We start from the raw sequence: 22,432 nt of genomic DNA, 5'->3' as shown, positions 1-22,432 counted from the left end.
AAAGCCGGGCCGGTGCCACCGGCGGGCACCTCCTCCCGCACGGCCGCCACCGGGCTCCGCCAAGGCTTTGTGCCCCTCGCCCGGCGGAGCGGGCTGGGGCTCGGTCCCGCCCGCCGGGGCTCCACGCCGCGCCCGTCCCCGCGGCCGCGGGGCTTTTCTCCCCTCCGCGCCTGCAGCCCCGTTTTTTTGGATTTTTTTTTTTCTTTTTTTAGCCACAAAAGCCGCTTTCTTCTCCCACACCGGCAGCGCCGCCGCCTCCCTGTCACAGCCGCAGGGAGCCGCCCCTCCTCGCCCGCCGCCCGGGTGCGGGGCGGCCCCGGGGAGCCGCCGCCGCCGCCGCCGCACTCACCCCATGGCCGCGGCCGCCGCGCCTCCATCCCGCCGCCAGCGCCCGGCCCGGCCCGGCCCCGCCCGCGCCCACCGGCTGCGCCAGCGCCGCGGCCAATACTGCCCCGCCGGTCACGTGCCGCCTGGCGCAGCCAATGGGGCGGCGCGACCCGGAGGATGAGCCCGCCCCCCACTCCTCCACCCCCCCACCCCCTCCCCGGCTCCCCCGCGAGCGAACAGCTGCGACCCCGCCCCGCCCCCGGCGGACGGGCCACCGCCACCGGCACCCCCACCGGCACCGCCACTGCCACCGGCGCCCTCCCGCAGCCAAGCGCGGCAGGCGGGGCCGGGGGCTGGCAAGGCGGGGAGCGGGGCACGCCGCCGCCCGGTGGCTAACGGGAGGGACGCACGGCGAGCTGCAGCGCCGCTGCCTGCAGGGCTGCCGTCCCTCGCCGCGGGACAGGGCTGCGGCCCTCCCCAGCCGCGCACACCACGGGGGCCTGCGCCGGCCAAAACCTGTTACCACCTACAGCGCACCCATGACGTAAAATAGAGAATTAGGGTTTTCTGTTAAGGCAGGCAGGGTGACGTGCCAGCCGCCCGGCGGGTTGTGAACCCCCGAGAAGGCAGGCAGGACCTTCACGCAGAAGCAGCCCCATGCTGCTGCTCTATGCTGGAGCATCACCATGGGCAAGGGACTGAAGGCGCTCTGCAGAAATGAGCTCACCGGCAGCCGCATGGCGTCAGTCACGACGATGACCATGCCCTTCTCCTTCCCATCAAACCACACGAGGACTAAGCACCGTGTGAGACTCCCATCTTTTGCATTTATATAAAGCGAAATACTTTGCTTTTATACAGCAATGAAAGGAAGTTCTGCGTGCGCTAGAATTAATGCCAATACAGGTCATCTAGTTTTTAAAGAAATACATAGAGACACTGCCTATTAAAATGGCAACAATATGCATAACCTTCAAGGGTATCTCATATCTCAGACTTACTTGCAGTTCAGTGAAATACTGTTTTCACATGCTTTTCAGATATGAAGTTTTCACTACTACTTGGTAGTTTAATAACAGATCAAATATGTATACATTTAAGCTATACCAAACAGAATGGTAAGTACCAGTTTAGTGATGGGTTGGAAGAAAAAATCCACAAGACAGATGAATAAACAAATCAATTCATGAAACTATTTCAGAATCTCTTCCCCAAACTGACCTCTCTCCCAGGACAAGGATTTAAGAAGACTTAAAACCCCATAACAGCACACTACTGAATACAGCAGACAGCAGAAAGTAAGCTGTATTTCAGCTGTTTGAGTTCACAGCCAGTATTTTAACTTAAAAAAAAAAAAGTTATATAGGTAACAAGTACTATGGCGATGTTGTTTAAAAAAATAATCAAGCTATAATATAAGAGGCAGATATGTAGAAACAGCACAATATTAAGTCTTTTTAATTCTCTAGAAGTATTCAAGAATAAATCTATGGGCAGCGCAGTCCACCTCAACAGAACACTGTGTTAGAGAAGACATCTGGAAAAGTGCAACGGTTTCTCAGCTAGAGCAAGTGAATGCCCTTCCCTGTGGCCCTTCACATAAATTATGGAATTATATGCTTATACAAGTGGACATAAGGATAGATAGCTCATTAAAAACATGTAACCTTACATGCCTGAGGAAGTTTCATTCCTCCTATAATCACTTCTTTGATTTGTATGAAACATGCGGGCTCGTGATACCTCGTGGTTGGGACCAGAAGAAATTAAAGCCATTACAGACCTGTGTATGCATGAGAGTAATTGCACCACAGATACTTAAATACTACTACTTTAGTTTCAGCTCTTTTCTCACGGCTCTTTTTTCTAGTCATAGAAGGCAATACTCCACACTCAGGAAAGATGCGCTTTACCAGATAACCTTTCATCAAATATCTTCATGATTAAGGAGATGTGTAACATTAAGTCATCTGCTACTTTCAGCATAGTATCACACAAAATCCTCTTTGACTTCATCAGTATGGCTAACCATAGGGGTCATGTCACTTAAGCTGTCACAGTAAACCATTTTAAATAAAAGCTAAGTGGGCCGCTACTCAAGGGTAAGTGTTTCAGGCTACCTGATTTTTTGCTACAAAGCTTCTATTAATTACAGCAATAGTTGACATCCCTCTGGTTCTTGATCTACTCAATTTCATTTCACAGAGACTGATTTCATACTCCTTCAGCTGTAACAAATGATCACATTACTCTTCGGAGGTTTAAAGTTTAGAACCTAGCGAGGCATTAGATCTAAAGCCATCTTTATATCTTACTCATAAACACCACTGTTCCTCCCCTCGCAAAAGCAAAGCAAACTGTTCACAGTTCTTATTGTGCAGCTCTCTCCATCCTAAAATTATTTACATTAGCATAAGTGTATACTCAAGTAAGTATAGACATAGCTCAACACCTACATTATCAGTTGGCAAGTTGTTGCAATATGAGTGGTGTCTTAGATACCAATCAGGTTGGTCCAGTAATGGTTTTAAATCATGTTCAGAAGTTGCACATGCACCACAGTCTGGAATGACTACTTCCAGTGTGCAAAAACAACACCAGAGAACCAATGCCAAGGAAAATGCCAGAGGAACTGAAATCCTATATACTTTAAAGCTAAATTGGATACTTCTAAGTGAAAAACTAAGCTTGAGAAATACAGTTAATTTTCCAGAATCCAAAATGGGATTATCGAAGGCTACATAACGTATTTCATTTGTTTACATACATTATACTGCATTTTCTGCAACTCTGAAAAACTAACTATAGTTCTCGCTCTGTGAAAAGATTCTTTTTAGTCCTTGTACTGGTTAGTCCTTTCTTAGCCTGGTCATCACACACCACCTAAGTTGGAATAAATTCAGTGCTGAACAGCAATGTTAGATTCACTGCTCTACAGCCTGAAGTCCTGTATTTATTTACGGAACAAGCAGAGCATAAGCAGCAGCACAAATTCTCTTAATAACGTTCTGCCAAAATGACAGCTGAATGGGAAGCAGAAAGCTTTCCCTTCCTTGCTCATAGTAATGCCCAGTCTGTTATGATTTCATAAAAATCGTAGCTTATGTTTTGTGTCTGTGTCACATGCACTTGCCTCTGAAGCAAAATCTAGTATTAAGTGAAATTCAGTTTAATAAAAAGCATGTTATTAGTAGTAAGATGACCTTTCTCACACTGTATCTTCCAGTGGTATGAAAACACTGGTATACAGCCAAACAGGTGAATAGTACTTTGACACATAACCTTACTTTCTTTCAAAACTGCTTTCTGTGTGCAGTACCGGATTCTGCTCATAGAACTGATACCAATGGAACAGTATTTCAACAAAAAAGGTCAGGCTCTCAGGAAAAAATAAAACACAGAAAGGAATTGTACAGAGAAAAGTCTTATTTAGACTAAGCTTATTTTTGGTTACTTATTTTCTATCTGGCAGAAGGTACAAGATGGCTTTTTCATTCACTGAAAGATACCATTACCAAGACAGACCTAGCAATACCTGCTCCATATTACACACACAAAAAAACCCCTTTAAAATCTATTAAAAGAATGAAATCTCTGCATGTAAGCTATCAAATCCCAGGGACACAAAATTTTAGTATTGAAAAATATCAGCTCAGTTTCAGTATTCAAAATACAATTACTTCCCTTTTTTTGGACAAGATCCCTGCAGTCTACCCAGCACAGCAATCTCAAACAGCCAAATGGGAATTTGGCTCCAGAAAAGGAACTGGCAATCTTTTCATAGAATATTTTATGCAATCCATGCACTAAGTATTTCCCAACTTCTTTCTGCATTTAAAAAATCCAGTTTGAGACCACATAAAATTGTCATAACCCTGCTAAATAGAATCGCTGAGCAGCTTAAGATACATGTTTTTAAAAACAAGAAGTGCATTCCCCAAAATATTTGCTCCATAAAAAAATCAAGACTATTACAACAGAATATGCAAGAGGTTTTCTGTTTTTAGATAACTGGCTCATAAATGGGACAGTTCTCTGTGCCTTCACAACCTCATCCTCTGCAGCAGTAAGTGATCGATATTTCAGTATTAGTCACTGTTACGTGCAGAGTACTACCTACCTCCAAGACTCTGGGCAGTAAGTGGGTTGGATAATGAGTTAAATTCTCTCTCTGTTGCCAGGCATTATGGTTGGTATTACTCGCAAAAGTGAAACGTAATGTTGCTGACTTAAGAGAACTTGCCGTCAGAACTTCACTTACTAATGTAAGTTTTACACATTGACTTACACCAGGCTGCGTCTTTTAGAAAGGTGGTATAAACAGATTTTATTAACAAAATAAACTAAAACATTTCACATCTGTTTTACATAGATGCAAATTTCATCTTAACACAGGACTTGGTAAAGTCTTTTAGCAGCTGCTATAACCAAAGATTGTCTCCTGTTTTTCAACTTTATTTTAGAAGTCGATGAAGCTGAACATGCTCTCTGCTTCTCATTTCCTTCGAAATGGTGAAGTTGCTTTCATGTCTCTCCCTACCACACACAGACTGTGTATTGTTCCCTCTGAGCCTTGTCCTTATCATGTGACTAGGATCAAGGTAGTTTGTATATACACACATTGGGAATACTCATAACCTGCTCCCATCAGCATTAATATCCGTGTTTTGAACATGAAAAGCTGTATCCCTACTTTGTCCATCAGGATTCTCTCAGAAATATTGCATATTATTTCCTCATACAGACGGCCTCCAACTACAAGCATTAGAAAGATCATCAGAAAAAGAGGTTTCCTGAGGATAAAAAAAATAAAGGATCACCTTTCTCATGCAGATGCATAAAGAACAGAAAAGAGAACTCCACCACTGTTCCTAATGCATCATCCAGAACACATTGCACCCAATTCTGACACCAGTCCTACAAAAATAAATAGGAAATTTCTACTGAGAATAGAGAACCTGAAATCAAGTTGTTCTTTCAGGATTTTCTGTTATACTAATGTACTAAAATTCCACCTTTTTTTTTTTCCTTCTTCCAGACAGCTGTGCTCCAAGTTCCTGAACTTGAGAAGATTTTTCCACAAGCAATGAAATTATCTGTCTTTCATGGGGGTTGATTAACTACTGGAAAGTCACATAACATAAGCCAAGTAGAAAAATGCATGCTGTTTAATTATTTCATTAAAAAGTCAGAGGTACAGAAAGTAAGAAAGTATCACCTGCTCTTTAAATCCTTTACTATCTAATGCTCTCTGTTGTTTGCCGATTCCTCAGTTTTGTCCTTAAGTACTGTGCTCTCTGCGGTATCTCTCACTCATGCTTTCTTCCTTGTCACTAAGTTTTTCCATCTGCATGCAGGTTTCTTAAAGAAATGAAGATTCAAGGAGAAGGACTGCTTCCTTACTTACATCTGTTAGACACAGTATGGAGTCATGGCCAAATCTGTAGTACTAGTCATGAATGTTCTAAAAACAGTACAATAATAACGAAGAGTTTGCATAGCAAACCATTAATCCAGTTAACTTCACCATCCATTTACCCATTCTTCTCTCTCAGCTACATAATAAAGCCCACCTGACATAACTCTGTGCCACATTACCTATGGTTTCCTCATCCTCTAATTAAGAACATCACAGTATCTTGGTATCATATCACTTTGTTTCTTCTGCTGCAGCTCTTTCAGGCTTGTTAGGTAGTTTACTGTATCTGTGTATTGTAATTACCACTTCTTACTTCAGCCGTGCCTTGTGTTTTCTTTCTCTTCTAACCAGCTGCATATTATATGTTCAGCATTCCTTTTATTTACCTTTCTTTTCCACCTCCTCTTACTACTATGGCAAAGCACGACAGTTGCTAGGCCTCATTTCTAAGGGACTTTAAAGTACAAGTCTTTATCAGAAATATTTCTGTTCAAATATCAACAAACTGAGTTGTTACTTAATCTGGGCCTCACTTGTAGGACATCAGGAGGCAGTAAGTCAGAGCAATGTTGGGCAGTACCTCAGGTGAAAGGCAACAGAGAAGTTCAATACATACATACATAAGCTCTTGCTTTCCCCAACTAACTGCAGATATCTTCACCTTACCCAATATTAACATTGTGCACTGATTTTCACAGAGATTTTTGGTTTTTAAATGGAAAAACAATCCTATCCAAAAATCTCCATTGCAACAATGTAAAAGGAAGATAAAAAAGCTGAAAAGGCAGAAAATAGGAATGGATGGTGCTCATTCAGCCCACTAAAGAGGTGGACTTTTACAGAAATTTGGAAAGCTGGTTTTAAAGATGTGAGCTAGAAAACTTATTATTTGTCTCTAATTTGCAGAAAGTGAGTTCACATTGACCAGATAAACTAAAGAGCTGACTTTTTCAAGTGTAGCTTAGTTTACTCAAATGATTCGTGCATGTGCCTACCCACTCATTCCAAACCTCCATCAAACTAAGGGCTTATTCAGCACTTTGGGAAACCTGTAATTGCACCTTCTAACCCATCTTTAATTCCATTTCAGTGATTTGTTAACGGTCTTGAAGGCTGAACATCTTCCATGTAAAAGCCCTTGTCTAGTGTACCTCAGGGATTCTCTGGGGAATTTTTTTTCAGAGGAAACGCTCTTCCTAGACAACTTTGTTCAGTACTACAGATTTCTCCACTTTTCCCCAACTGGGCCATAGAGTAAAAAAATATCACATGTTTAGAGAAAGATCAAAAATTTGATGTTTTCCAATGTTTCTTGGAGAGTGACAGGCTCTGTATCTGCCTGGTCTCCATCAGTGCTATCTTTTGTAATCAAAGCACTCCGTCTTCGAATACTTTGTCCTTAACTGTCACATAGCTCTTGGCTCTGATGCACCTTTTTACCCAGGGCTGCATATCCATCAGCTGCTCAGAGACTGATTAAGGGTCAGGACCAGTTGAAGAAACTGAGCACATACCTATAATACTTACAGTGGCCTGAGTTACAAGACAAAGCCCTATTTCGCTTGTTCTTCATATTTAGCATCAGCCGTAAGAAGATGCAGTGTTCACATTTGCACATGACAAATCGATGACTGCACATGCAAATGGATGATCAGTTTCATGTTACATTGTGGCTGACAGAAGTCACTGCTAAAAAACTGGATGCTACACAGTTATATACACTTTATAGTGAACCCAGGAGCATCCCAGAACTCCACACCACTCTGACAAATGGAAGCTCTATCACTTCAATGGAATATTTACCTTTTTCTTCACAATCTTCTTTTCAGTCTTCCCTTTGTTTGGTTTGAACCAGATGTTCTCAATGCAAGAGTTGATTTCTTGTAAGCATTCTGACATTTTAGCAGTAATAAGTCAGTTAAAATCTATTTAGCTACAGGTCATCAACATGTTTTTTTTTGTCCATGATATTGAAAAGGAGGGAAGGGCAATTTTTGTAGAATCCTGTAAGCAAAGACCTTTTATGAAAAGGTATGTTAACTATCACCATTGTCAAAGTCTGCTAAGAAAAAAAAGGTTCCAGCTATATGCAAGTTTCTTAAAGCCCACTGCATTAAGAATGGCTGTGACAAGGTCCAGAAACACAAAGATCTTGCAAAGTTGTGGCTGTGTGTTCTCTCACTGTAATTATCTTTTAAACAAATTAAGGCCTGAGCCTCACAGGCTCTTAGCTAGGACATGACAACCGTATCAAATCTATCTCGAAAAGCTGTCCTTTACAAGATATAGTATTGACAAGGAATCTCAGGATACAGACACCTTCCTTAAAAATCTCAAAATATTCCACATTTCAGTACATAACAGCAATGACTAAGGAGTTCAAAGTAGGACTGCAATACAAGGCTCAATTTGTTAAGAAGATTTATGCTGTATGGTTTAAGGAGTACAACTTAGCTGGTTTAGCAAAAAGTAGGCTGTTTTTTATTACTGTATATTGAATATATTTCCAAATTTGTCACAAGTTTAAAGAGATCCACCAGGTGGAAACTACACAAACTGGAACTGAATTTCCTAACATGGGTGTGGTTAATCAAATCACAAATGCTCAATACAAACTGAGCACACGAGGTGAAATAAGATATTTCTTTAAGAAATACTGACTTTTAGTGTTCTGCAGCTTCTAATATAAGGGTCACAGTGAACAGTACTGGGATCCATTCTGGGCTTGAAATACATGAATGTTCACAACTCGTTTAATCCTGCAAGAATTTAATTCCTCACAATACGCGTACACTCAGAATGTGTTGCAATAATTATAATCAAGTCTCACACTACTGAGGTTTAGCTGATTGCTTGTTAAGGTTAGGAAAGAAAGTCCTCCGCCTCTTTTCTCAGTACCAATGCAGAACTGCACCATTACTTGATTTCTGTGTATGCAGAGATGAGCCGCTGTGGGAGGCAGCACTCCCGTAAATCGGATTTGTGCTCCCAGGTAGCACAGCCCCCACAGACACCTGGCTAGCACGCAGTTTTCCTGCTCACGGCCCTGTTAACCATCAAGTGTAATGATTCGTGTCAGATTTTTGGGCTAGCTTTTGTTCTGGAAATGTTCTTGCTCTCTTCAGCTTATTTATTCACCATAAAAATGCTTCTTCTTGGTTGATTTGGGTCTCACTCCCTTAGGGAATTTGCTGTTACACAAGCCTCTAGGCATTGGTGGCATACTAAAATATTTTTTCCCCTCCTACTTTGGCACACAGTTTAGTGGGCTTGCTGAAAGTTAAAAATCCACAGCCTCATTTCAAAATACGTTTTATGGTGTTGGTGGGGTGGTTGCTAGGAGTTAGTTATGTTTTTCTCTTGTTATTTTGAATTAAGAGCATCTTAATTTTTTAATTTAAAATCTTAATTTCTGTAACACCAGTGAAGTTGAAAAAAAGACTTCTTGCTTACATTAGGGTGGGAATCATTTTTATAAAAATCCGAGGACTCTGTAATATCTATTAGGATATTTTCTCCTAATGATAAGGTTCAGCTTACTGCTGAAAGCTTCCTGCTTACAGTAAGGAACAAAACTTCAAGCGTAAGCTGCGCTGTCCAGTATTCAAGCAGCATGAATACTTTTTGAAATTGATCTACCTGCTCAGTAGAAAAGGAATGCAAAATTGAAGTATTCATTGCACCTCCAGGCAAGCTGCTTCCAGTACCAAGATCTATATATGTAGCAACAGTGCTCTACGATCTACACTTTCAGGATTCACACAAAACTGGCCTTTCTTTGGGCCTTTCTTCATCTAGGAAACCAACGTGCAACTTCAAAGTAACAAAGCCAGCATCTGAGACAGATACTACTAAGAATTTACCACTGCCCAAGTCACCTCAGGAAAGTACTGGGAAAAAGCAACTGAAGAAGAAAAGGGCTGACAGCTGTGCCCAGAACAAATAAAGCATCAGTGGAGTAACAGAGCAGAAAAACATGCTTAAATCTGCCAAAAACTGAGAAGCCAGGAGCGTTTTAAAATTCCTTGATCTAGAGTGCAAATTTGAGTGCCAGCTTCCCTTCCCCAGCTTGGACCCAGGGCCACCAGCTACTCAATTTACACAATCAAAATACCTAAGTTGCATGCATTAAATCTTAGAACCCTATGATACAATTGCATGATTAAAGTGTGTAACACTGTAACTCTCTTGAAACACTCAGGCTAGCGGTACAATTAAAAAAAAGGCTATCACTGAGAGGAAAAATATCTTACTGATTACAGATACACTTTGCATCTCAGATTCCAATCCCTACAGACACGGGAAAGGAAAATTTTAAATAATCACAACCATATTTAGAAAAGCTCTCCATTGCAAAGTGTACTAGAAGAACACTTTTTTTTTTTTCCTCCTAACACATAACCCAAATACTTCAATCTTAAACAAAAAGTTGTATTTTCAAAGATCCCGAAGGCAAGACAGGTAGAAGGCAAGTCTTAACTAGCTGAGATTTAGGGAAAATCACACAGACGATCTTCCTCAGCATGGATCTGCATGTTATTGATCCATTACTTTTTTATAACCATTTATATTTTTAATCAAGTACTGAATCCCTTAATAGAAATAATTGATATTGCTTTGATGTTAGAACTCAAACCATTCAAGTTTAAAGTTTGCCTGGCACTGAGCAATCCTGAGTAAACTCCAGCAAACATAAGACATGGATTCTACACAAACAAAAATTCCAAATAAAGTAGTCTTGCAGGCAAACTGAGAACCCAAGAATTTGAATCACTTCCCACAAGGGTTAATTTTGCAAACTAATTATCTCAGGTGGCCAAGAGAAAGAAATCTTCACAGCACACATTACAATTTCTGACAAGGAAGAAACAATAGAAGAGATCCCATGTCAGTGGCAAAATCCCTTCTGTCACACGAACAGAAAACCAGAAACACAACTGGCAGTAACTGAAGTTTTCTTATTTAAGATTGTGGATTAATTGTTCCTCAGTCTCACTTCTTTCTTTTTCCACTTTCCCTGAATTTTTTGCCCTATCTTGTGACCAGACCTGTCTTACCACTTGGCAATTTCATGCGAATTCACGTCATGGCATTCATCCATCATGTGATCAAATATGTATGTGACTAAAGTCATCTGGATGAGTGACTTGACTGGAACTGTTCTTGTGTGCCCAGATGTGCACCTGCCACATGGAAGGGTACATCAACATGTCCATCATGTGATTGAGCGCAGCCACTCCATCAAGTCCAAGCACGTCCACGAAAGGCTGTATAGCAGGACTTCACTGAAAGCAAGCGAGCTACAAGAGCAGAGGCTTTCTAGTCCACACTTTGTTGATACTTTCCTGTTGTTCTTTTATTTATTGTTTTCTTTCCCAAAGAGTAAACGCTGGCAAGTGCTACTAGTGAGCCTCATGAAAACCTTATTCCCCAGTTCAAACGTCTGGTAACATTCTACACCACAGGCTACGAGCAGCGTAATTGCTTCAGTACAGGAATTGTGTCTTTTTATGGATTTGAGGTTTGCCCAACACAAAGCAATTCCAATGCTTACAGGGCTTCTAGAGACTCCTGCAATACAACTACATAACAACTTGGGAAATGCAGAGCAGAGGCAAGAATGATGAAGAGCACTACCCATCCATTCTTACAAATGGTGCAATAAAATTAGAAGAATACGAATTGGATTAAAATAGACAACGCTCCTTCAAACAGCAAACTAGGTGGCAAACTGCCCACACAAACTATTACTTGGCTTTTTAAAGAACTCCACCACTTACAAGTCACAAGTCAGAAAATTTTTGAGCAGTAAGCACTGATTGGGCAAGTAAATTCATACATTCCTATGCTACCTATATTCAGAGCAGTCGACTTTAAAGGCAAGAGTTAATATATTGGCAGAGAGCAAATGTAGAACTTGGCCATAATAACTCCAGTACGTTGAAGGTAGACGTTTCCCCATTACTCTGTGAACAAGTTAGAACATTCTAAACCACCTGAGACTTCTAAAATACGAAACAGTGAATTACAACCAGGCTTTGTCGTTGCAACTAGTTTCAGGTCTTCCTTGCTGCATGCATACTAGACTGTCACATGGACTCTTCAGTACCTTTACATCATTCAAGGCACTATTTCCCTTGTTAAAAAAAAAAAAAAAGACCTGGACATCTTGCTCACAAGTAAAATTGAGAGAGAGATTTGGAACAGTATAAAGGCAGTCATGTACAGGCAACTACTTTTTCATGCAAATAAAGCAATACACAAATCCACTGGTTTTAGAGGAAGACAAGCTCTCTTTCTCCATTCAATTAATTCTTTTCAGCTTCCAGCACTTGAAACATGTTTTGGAAAAAGCTGTATGAATCAAGTCCAGTTCTCAAGGTCTTAACAATGACATTTAGACATTTAATTAGCAAGCCATCACTTGGACTGGCATCTAAACCTTTTGTCAGAGACCTAATTCCATGACAATTCAAACATCCCATTAGTCTTATATTAACTAACAAGAAGTCTTGTAATATTCTGGCTACTTGATTGCACTGGCATGCATTAACACAACAGTGGAGTGAGTCTAACTGAATGCAAGGACATCGACTTACAGTGCACACATGTTAAACTAGCAAGGATATTCTAAGACAAAAATATAATAACCACATTCGCGTATGAACTGGTACTGAAGCATACTCCGTACTTCCTGGTAGCCTGGATGCAATTACAGTGACATACAAGTGGAAAAAATAAATAAATACAGTCTGATTGAATTCAAACTGTTTCATTGATTCCAAGCTCAGTCTTGATCTTAAACCTTTTTGGAGCTCATTCTGAACCATATTTAGAGACTTACACATGTGAATTAAGTACCATTATTCTGTGTTGGCATTTCTACCCCGAGTCGTGTTCAGTATACAGAATTTTTAAACAGTCGTGAATATATATAAGAATACATACAAACAAATAAGCTATATTTGGAACCAAAGAAGAAAAATCGCATTAGCTAATGCCCTTTTTCAGCTTGTATTTCAAATTTAGATCTGTAGTTTCCACTGAAATGACAACAAAATAAAAAACACAGAAAAATGCTAGAGCAAATGGCAGGAACTCTGTGGCTTTTTTTCCTCCTCTTGTGGAAATAGGAATTTGACAGAAGTTTGAGTCAATGCTCCACTAGACTGGGCTAAAATTAGAGTCCTATACAATGAAAGGCTTGTAGTTGAACAATCTGAATACCAGGGAACAAAATCCCAATAGAGTCACTCTGCTGAAATGGAGGGGAGGAAGAAGACTGATACCAATGAAAGATTAAAGAAACAGATATATAAGGGAATTGGGAAATATTCAGAGTTGTGCTTAATCTTGTTATTGATAACGTCTGTAAACAAAGGTTTTGTTACATTGTGTTATAAAAAAGTCCATTTAGCTTTGTGTTAAAAAGCAGCAATGTGGAAGGAATATATTAGATTCTGCTAATCTCAGAATCTCATGTATCTCTGTGTTTGCCTGCTGATGCCATCTTCTCAGCAGCGATGGGTGCTGACTATAGTGTCAAGGTTACTGGCACTGAAGCTTTTGCGCCAAAGCTGCTGACAAGGAGGCTTTTAATGCCAAAAGTAAGTAAATAAGTAATTTCTAAGATAATTAGCATTTTCTTATTGGTTGGTCTAGATCCTGGCATATAGCACCAGCAGACAGCCAACAATTTTACCCAAACTTCATGCCACATTCAAGTCTTTAATGACTAATACAGAGTAATCAAGGAGACTTTACATGAGCCCTTGGATTGCAAGTTCTGTGGGAAAGAGCTTAGAAAGAGTAGACATCTCGAATGTAGATCTTTCTGAGCAAATAATACAGAAGGTGCAAATAATCTCAGTGAGACAAGGCAGGCATTTAACTCCAGAAATCCCATTATTCAAGGCATGTACAGTGTTTCCTTTGTGGAATGTCTAATTCAAATACCTAAATCATCCCCCTGCCCCCCCCCCACCCCCCTCCCCCCAAAAAAAACAACAACCAACGAACAAACACACACATCAGAATTCCAAAAAATAAAACAACTAACAAAACAAAACCCACAAAACCAAACTTCTGGGTTCAATACAACTTCAGTCTTGTATCCATTCTACTATAGTAAAAGAACTGCAGCTACTTAGGCCTTTACAATCTATGCTTTGCACATCATAAATGGTAACGTTCTACTGGAAGAACTCCTAAACATGAGGAAGACAGACACTCCTTCCTTGGGGCAAGCATTATGGGCACTGGAAGGACACTACAGCAGGACTGATAAAATACAAATTTCTCTTTCAGAATGGAAGCTGATTTCTCTTTCTCATGAAAATGAAATGCCTCCTCTGGAATAATTACTAAATTGGCCAAGAATACAAAAGTACAGCATTGTTCACACTTTAAGGAAAGTCATAAAATCAAGAGGCTTCTGAGGTAGAATACAGCTGCAGCCGGCACACGAAGAATGCAACATCTGCGATTCCCTGTACAAGGTTGTTTGCGAAACTACACAAGGGATAGAACGGAACGCGATTGCTCCGTGGCCTTCCCTTGGGACGAACAGCAGATATGGGAACGAGATGGTACTACGGAACTGATAAGCTGCCTACATGCTACCCGAGCCAACTTTTAATCAAATGTTGATGAAATGCTGTCCTTTGTGAGAACTTTGCTCATTACAATGTACCAAAACACACCTCCATCCCGGAGGCTACCTGCCTCCAAGGTGCGACCACTCCTCCTTGAGTACACCAATCATAGTAAAAGTATTAATGACTAAAGTCACTCAAACTCCACTTTGAAGATAAAAAAATAGTATAAAAATAGCCCCAGAGAGGGGGGATTATCAGGGAAGACACCATCGCAAACAAGTCGAGGAGAACTCCATCACTGACTTCCGAGACCAGCTGATGGGCTGAGCCTTTCTTCCCCCGCATAGGGACACCTTTGGGTAAGACTTAGATCATACCGAGTGTTTCCTCGGGGAACTTAGAAATTTCTCTAGGGAATCTCTATCCTACATTTATAGACAGGCTGTATTGTTTATAACTTTGTCATGCATTTTGTATACTTAACAATATCTTTATTTGCACGTGCTTTGCAGACAGTGTATTTATCACCAGCAATCCTAAGAACCTATATATGTGTTGTTTAAATAAACTGCACTGTTTAAGTAGCTGGTCATTTCGGTTTCTCACTGAACATGACCAAAGACTCGAGAGTGGCCATGCTAGTTTAGGAGCATGACTAGACTGAAGGTGCAGTCCACTATTAGTGTATCCAAATTGTAATAGTTTAATACATATTAAATGCGATTGGACTGATAGGGCTGAATTGGGCATCACTCAGAATTTAAACCTAGCCACACCTAGCCTGCCAGCTCGGTGAGGAGTGTTAGAATGCAAGGGGATTTATCTTCTGCCAAAACCGCTTTGCCCCTTTTCACGCAACACCTACCTAACTATCTTAAGCTTTTACTGAACAGCAAAATGTGAAAACGGCCATCATTTTCACTGAAATAAGCACATTGCAACACAATACCAAAATTTCAAATCAGGCACTAGATCATCTACAGGAAAGGTACTTTTTTACTAAATAGGCAAGAGCAGTGTGAAGGTCACCCACATCCTTAGGCCCTTAGAAGGCATTAAGCAGACTTCTGATAAGGTCGCAAAGCTTTGGGAACTAGAATTCAGCATTGAATTGCACAAAAAAGTTGACAAATGAAGGCATGCTAAATTGCTGGTCTAATTTTAATTTTTACTGAATAGAATGTTTCTATGTTTCCATTATCATTCAAATAAAAGTGAAAGCTGTTGTTATATCCCACTATTAGAAGAAGCCTTGATCATTAAAGCATCTATTAGGATAACAAGTAGCATGACTGCTTCTTGTATAACATGTATATCTTCTCAAATTCTTATACCACAGCCTCATGAAAAGCTTAATTCCTAGAGCTACTACATGCCAGGACAGTAGCGTTACCATGTCTGAAAACACTTCTAAGAAAATTAGGAACTGAAAAAGTCTAATCTCTGAACTACTAAATTCCAATGCTGCTAAGTAGGTATCAACCTGGTAAATTGCTTTCCCACAACATCCTTCATATGCTCTCAAACATACCCAAAGAAAGGTACATTAACATTAATGACACAGCAGGACTTCCTAAAACGTATGTTTAGCATCTAAGTAGTTTGTACATAAAAAATAGTATGCACCATTTATGAAAAAAGATTATCCCATTCCTTAACAAAGAACCCACATACACGTGAAAAGTGCCACTTCAATATGTAGTGCTCTTACAATAGTATATACTACTGCTTCTTAACAGACTGTGTAAGTTTGATCTTCAGGTCTGTGCTGCAAGAGTAACTAAACCTTCCCCTGCTCCTCCCCCCAAACAAAAGCACTGAAATACAGGTACAGCTATACATTCACCTCAATTTTACCTCGCTCTGCAGCACATTCCTTTGTTTCTCTTAATTACAACATATAACTACTCTTTTACCATCAACACCTCTTATATTCTCCTCCAAATCCACGTGCAACTGGCATGAAAAGCAATGTTACTCACATCAAACTCCACAAGCTTGACAAATCAATCATCTCTGAGAACAGAGATGAGCTGCAAGATAAGATATTGTAAGGAAGAACTTCACACCCACAGTGCACTAACAGCTACCTAAAACAAACAGAACTATCATTATAATGACTGAATTGTAGAGAAGAAAGAATTCTATCAACTCTATCTCAGCAGAGAAGGTCACAAATTTATTACAAAGACTCATTATAAAAATTAGTTACATTATATAAATTAGTTACAAAAACCCCAAACAAGAAAGACTCTTTGCAACAACAAAAATCTCTGCACACAATGTGCCATATTTCTCTGTGTTTATTAACACCCCTCTGCTGTGCCTACCTGCCTGTGACCAAAGATTTCACAGGACTTCCGTCCAAAAAAAAAAAAAAAAAATCTTGCAAAGACAATCTGGTGGGTAATTTCCAGTAAAGCTATAGGGATACACTTACTGCTACAGTACTTTTGATTTTCACCACCATGTTTGAACCTCATTTCTTGTATACATAACCAGAGCCTCAATCTACATCATATTTTTATTCTTGTAGCATAATACCTACCTTTCCATATTCCCAAAACCCAGTTAAGAAAAACATTTCTGTATAACAAAGAAAAAAACACCCAAACCCCACAAAAATAAAACCCAAACAACCAAACAAATCACCCATCAGGAGACAAACTAAAATAAGGAGTAGGAAGCCACTTCAGCATTTACAGTGACAGCCGTAAGTTCTATCCTGACACGCTTACTCAGGCATTCAAATAATTTTATTAGACAGAAGTCACCCCACTACCTGAACAGGGAGTTTGCAATCAAAACACAAACTCCAGTAGAGCCTGTAACAAAACAAGCCAGAGGCGGCTTGAGGGAAATGCTTCTAATTGACCAACTGAATTTCAATTTGAAGTATGTAAAAAAAAAAGTGGAAATCTTAACTCCAAAAAATAGCAGCAAAGCACAACCAAGTCATAAAACTCAATATACGACTCAATTAGCTTGAAGTGAAAAAACAGAGACAAAGTAGGCATGTTTGAGTAATATAACTAAATTTCTGTATAAAATTTGTGTGTTAAATTGGGATTTTTAACACTGTTATATAAGAAAAATTATTGCTTAGTTCTGAATAGATTCTTAGCTGAAGCCCTTTAAATGGAAGAACAGCAGCACTGTGGGATCTCCATAGCAAGGGCTTCAGAGAGAAGAAAAAGCTCATGTGATCCTGAGAACCTTTTTCCATTAATAAAGGGAGAGCCAACTCACACAATTTATGCTTTCATGATTTCTTTGCACTCTTGTCACACAACAATGAGAAGTCCTAGTTTCCTTCCAGTTCCCTCCACATGCCAGTTACTACAAAAAGACCAATCTACTAACAGCCAAATTCAGTTTTGTGAAACTCAGCACCCTTCAGAATGTACTGAAAGCAACCAACACTCGTACTATTAACTGCTCAAACAAGAAAACTTTTTATTGGTATCTGATTTCCACAAAAAATACACAATTTTCACTCAAAGAATTTAATCTACGTGTGAAAAGCTAAGCTTTACGTGATGCCTTGGTGCATCATGAGAGTTCTGTTACAGGATAAGAATAAAGAGTTCATAACTTCAAAAAAATCACAGCATTGAGTGACATCATTATACTATTCCACATAAGCCTAAATTCTTTTCATTTTGAATTATAAAAGTCTACATTATAAGGTCTCTTCTTCCAGTAGAGGTTAATATTCTATCAATTTGTGTTAAAATGCACCCCTGAAGAACAATACTATGCTTATGAAAGACACCTCAAAATACTATTGATCCTCAAACTTCAGAATGTTTTAAGTTTATAATCTCCATAGAGAAATCAAACTATTTGTGCTCTAATACAACTGTATTGACTGATGAAAAAGATATTCTTGTCTACTGAATTTTATTTTTCACCTTCTGAAAATTCTCATAAAAGTAATGGCATAATTAATTCTCTCTGATATCAAAAAGCATTTATGTTTTTAAAATTTCTCATTTCCACTAGCGATGACTAACATTAAAGCAGTCATCCTCTAATAAAGACACAAACGAACATACTCATAGAAACCAATTAATCTTTGGCAGTTAATTCAAATTACCATTTACTAGCCTTGTGACCATGACCAGCAAGCAGCATTAGAGGTACTGTTATAGTAGCCTGTGGAGATAACAAAAACCAACAAGCATTATTCTTTTTAACCTTTCTGCCAACTACCTCCTTCCCATAACCTTCACTGAAATATACCATCCTCACTGAATACAGACCTCTGGTATTTTGAGCAAACGCTTACCGCCTACTAACTTTATCATCCACCTACAACTGATGCAACAAATTTTCAACTAAACCTGAATGGCAATCACACCCAACAATCCAAGTTCTACAACAGCACAGCATGACTTGCCATTGAAATTGCTATTTCAGGTTATTTTAACACTATTTTAACAAAGTCATGCTTTTAGCCATAATTCAAGTTAATTAGTATTAAAATCCCAACAGTGTGGGGTATTAAATACCAAAACATTAGAAGCTGGGTATGTGAATCTGGAGGAATCAAAGCTAAGACTGTACAGTAAAAGTGGTTTTGCTTTGCTAATACTGGTAATAAATAGATGATGGAACTAACAAGAACTTAAACAGAAAACAACTAGAAGATCCATTTAAAGATCAGTTACAACTACTGGATTCTACTTCCCAGATGAGTGGAATTCATTTAGTACAGTCGTACTGCATTTTTAAACTTACAATGGAGTCTTCATTGAAAGCTTATAAAATAATCTTGACATACTTTTTTCCCTTTAACCCTCATTAAAACATGAAAAGTTTGCAGTGCATATTTTATTCACCAAGTTGGTTACCTACCTAATTTCATCCCACTAAACCATTGCTTATTCCATCACTATTCTACTGGTTACTAAAAATCATACTGTGCAAACATGGTAACTTCATACGAAGAAAGGAAAGAGAAGCACTGCTTTCTTCTGTCCAAATTAAGTCGAGACAACTCAAAGAAGAATATATGACGCACAACAACAACAAAAGACTCACACTGAGTTTCAAGTAGCATGAGAGAAGATCACAGAATTAATGGATTTATACTGTATAATGCTATGAAACAACTTCTGTGGTATACTTTGAAAGTGGAAAGAAGATGCACACTACCCTAAATCAGTGTTATGCTTTTACTTGCCGCACACAGTATTTCAGGACAACTTGCTACCATAAAATATTTCCAAAAGCATATATATGATATCTGTGTGAATAATTCTGTTTATTGCTACTGAGCTGCTGGGGAAAAAAAAAAAAAACCAAAACAAAAAACACCAACCAAACAAGAAAAGTTAACTACTGTAAGACAATACAAAGTACTTTGCTTTTACTCAAAGAAAGAATTTTCAAAGTCTACCCAAAATAAAATTAGCCAAATCAAAAATTTTTCTTGATCATTACAGGACTAAGGAAGCGTTATTCTTAACTATGCTACGTAGTTTTAAAAAAAATCATAGAGGGCTATAGCTCCCTTACTCTAGAAATCACCTAGATATATGAAGATTCTAGAAATAATCTCCAAGTCTTTATTGAAAGTAAATATATATACACACACAAATATTTATTTTTTAAAGCATTCACAAGGTACTATAAATACAAAACACAGGTGTTCACTGGGGCCAACAGCTATTAAATTTAGCACTAACACAGATCAAAACAGTATCGGAAACTTTCTGCACGCAGTGGCACAGCACATTGTTCATGGCATTTGTTGTACGTTCTAAAGAAACTATAGTTGTGATGTTAGTTACTCAACATTTTGTGCAAAAGATGCCTAGGTATCAAAATATGACATACCTGAGCACAGACTTCATTGCATGGAAATAAGACACATGGTAAGACATGTTCTTATGCTCAGCAGTGTTTCCTGTTGCATTGTTTAGAAATAAAAAATATTTCATCAACTATATAATCATTTGCATTTCCGTAGTCTGGGTTTTGTTTTTTCCTTTATACCACTAAGTCTGAATACCTTTTACCAAATACTTTTTTTTTTTGAAACCTAAAACATCCAAGGAGAGCAAGTACTTGGAAGGTCTTTCTCACTGGGCAGAACTATTCTATATATAGTCTTCACCATAACTAAAGGAAAAAAAACACATCAAGGAAGTTGAAGCTGAAGCATAACAATGATCTCATGACATTCACTTTACAACTAATATTCCTTGAGTGCTTTGTATTGGATGAACCCATCTGGCATATGCTTTTTTTCAAACGCAGTTTAAAAATATAAGATTACAGCACCTGAATAGGAAAAAGATTCAGTTTCTCTGCATTTCAATTAGTGACCTAATCTTAGTTAACTCTTGCTGTAGCCTTAACTTACCAAAATGTTAGCAGTACTGCTGAAGTAAAGCTTTCAAATCTGTGCTTCTCCACTGGTACACAGAAAAATCTCCTCTTGTTCAATTAGTAGTTGGTAAAAGCAAGCACATGAAAACAGTTCCTGCAGAATCTTATTTTATTTTTCAGAAAGTTAAAAGTTTCTATGACAGCTTTACCAAAAGGCTTGTCTTCCCAGTTGTACAAGTGACCACCATCATATTGTTTATAGTTCTTGGGGGGGGGGGGGGGGGGGGGGAGGGGGGAGCAAGGCAACAAGTCAGTTATATAGTTTAGTACACTTGCATTTTCACTTCTCCATTATTCTGCAGTTACACAATGAAGCTGATATACATTTACAGGAATCTGAACTGCTTTACTTTACATTCAATCACTTCTGAAGCTATGAAAGGCCACTGAGGCTAGAACAACCTCGGAAACTGAGACTATAGTCACAGACACCTGTACAGATCCACCCCTCATTACAAGAGGTCAGAGAGGACACATAACAGAAGAAACAAGCCCTGCTAATAGTGAGTTTTGAAGTTAAAGACTCATCTAACAGCTAGGCGAAGGTTTTTGCAGGTCAAGAACTTTAAGTATATTTTCATAGAAGACAGCAGATAAAGACTTAGTCTTACTAAAGACTTAGTCGCTGGGCCTTGACCCTATCGCCTTCATAGCCCAGTGGTATTTTAGCTCTTGAGTATCTGAATGCTTCCAGGCAGACTTTGAAGAACAAAACCACTACATTAAGTCAAATCGTATTATACTACCACCAAAAAAAAAAAAAAAAAAAAAAAGAAAAAGCGGCCACTCTCAGCTTTGAGCAACACCCACTAGATCGAGCTCCGTCCGCCTGGGGGGCAGCACCTGCGGGACTCGGCCCTGTCCCGCCGGGGACGAGGGGCGGCCGCACACCAGCCTTGGCCGGGCGGACGGCTGGTTCAAACCCGCCCGGGGCTGCCCATAGAGGCTGCCGCCCGAGAAGGTGGGGGCGAAGAAAAGGCCCCGCTGCAGAGGGCAGGGTCCGCCGGGGCCGGCGCTCACTCACCTGTCCGCCTTCCTCTCCCCGCCCGGCAGCGCCGCCGCGACTCCTCCTCCGCCGCCTCCCGCCGCGGCGCCGAGAGCAGGGCCTCCTCCCCGAGGCGGCGTGAAGGGGAAGCCGGGGGGCGCGCATACGGCGGCGGCAGCCGCTGCCCCTCCTCACCGCCGAGGGACGGTCCCTGCCCCGTCCCCCCAGCTCCTCATCCCCGCGGCGGTCTCCGGGGCAGCCCCGGCCTCCTCACCACCTCCTGGGCGGGCCCAGCCCGCTGCCCGACAGCCGCCTCCGTCGGGCGCACCTCAGCCGTGCCGCCGGGGCCCTCTCCCCGTCAGCCCGGCTGCCCAGCCGACCCCCTCAGTCGCTCCCCTGGACTGATCTCCCCGCCGCCATCTTGCCCGAGGGGAGTGGAGAACGCGCAGGCGCAACCAGGGAACTCCCGGCCGCAGCCGCGGCGGCGCGCATGCGCGAGGCCGGGCGCGCCCCCGCCCCTCTGCCGGCGGCGCGCACCTGCCGCGCGGGACGGGCCCGGCCGTTGCCGGTCACCCGCCGCCTGAGGCGCCACCGGCAGCCTAAGGGGCCTGGGCGGCGGCGCCGGCGGCAGCGGCAGCGGCAGCGGCAGCAGCTGGGGGGTCCTTTCCCGGCATGGACGCCTGGAGGTGGAAGGTGTGAGATGGG

At 40.7% G+C, this 22,432-nt stretch overlaps 1 protein-coding gene across 9 annotated transcripts in view; it reads right to left on the bottom strand.

Annotated features, from left to right (window-relative positions):
• APC (APC regulator of WNT signaling pathway) overlaps window positions 1-22,154 on the bottom strand; it is a 99,541-nt gene extending 77,387 nt beyond the window's left edge. For 4 of the 9 annotated variants that reach the window (XM_074570907.1, XM_074570915.1, XM_074570910.1 and 1 more), the window contains exon 1: window positions 350-504. The gene's annotated coding sequence lies outside the window, so the exon portion shown is untranslated. Of the gene's footprint in view, window positions 1-349; window positions 505-20,716; window positions 20,735-21,766 lie in introns of those variants that run through there. The other 5 variants (XM_074570908.1, XM_074570912.1, XM_074570913.1 and 2 more) reach the window with 3 other exon arrangements.
• Between the last annotated feature and the right edge of the window lie 278 nt (window positions 22,155-22,432).

This window comes from Larus michahellis, chromosome Z (genome assembly GCF_964199755.1).
Source record: "Larus michahellis chromosome Z, bLarMic1.1, whole genome shotgun sequence".
Taxonomy (NCBI): domain Eukaryota; kingdom Metazoa; phylum Chordata; class Aves; order Charadriiformes; family Laridae; genus Larus; species Larus michahellis.
Note: the sequence above shows the minus strand (reverse complement) of the source record. Positions and strands in the feature narration are given on the sequence as shown.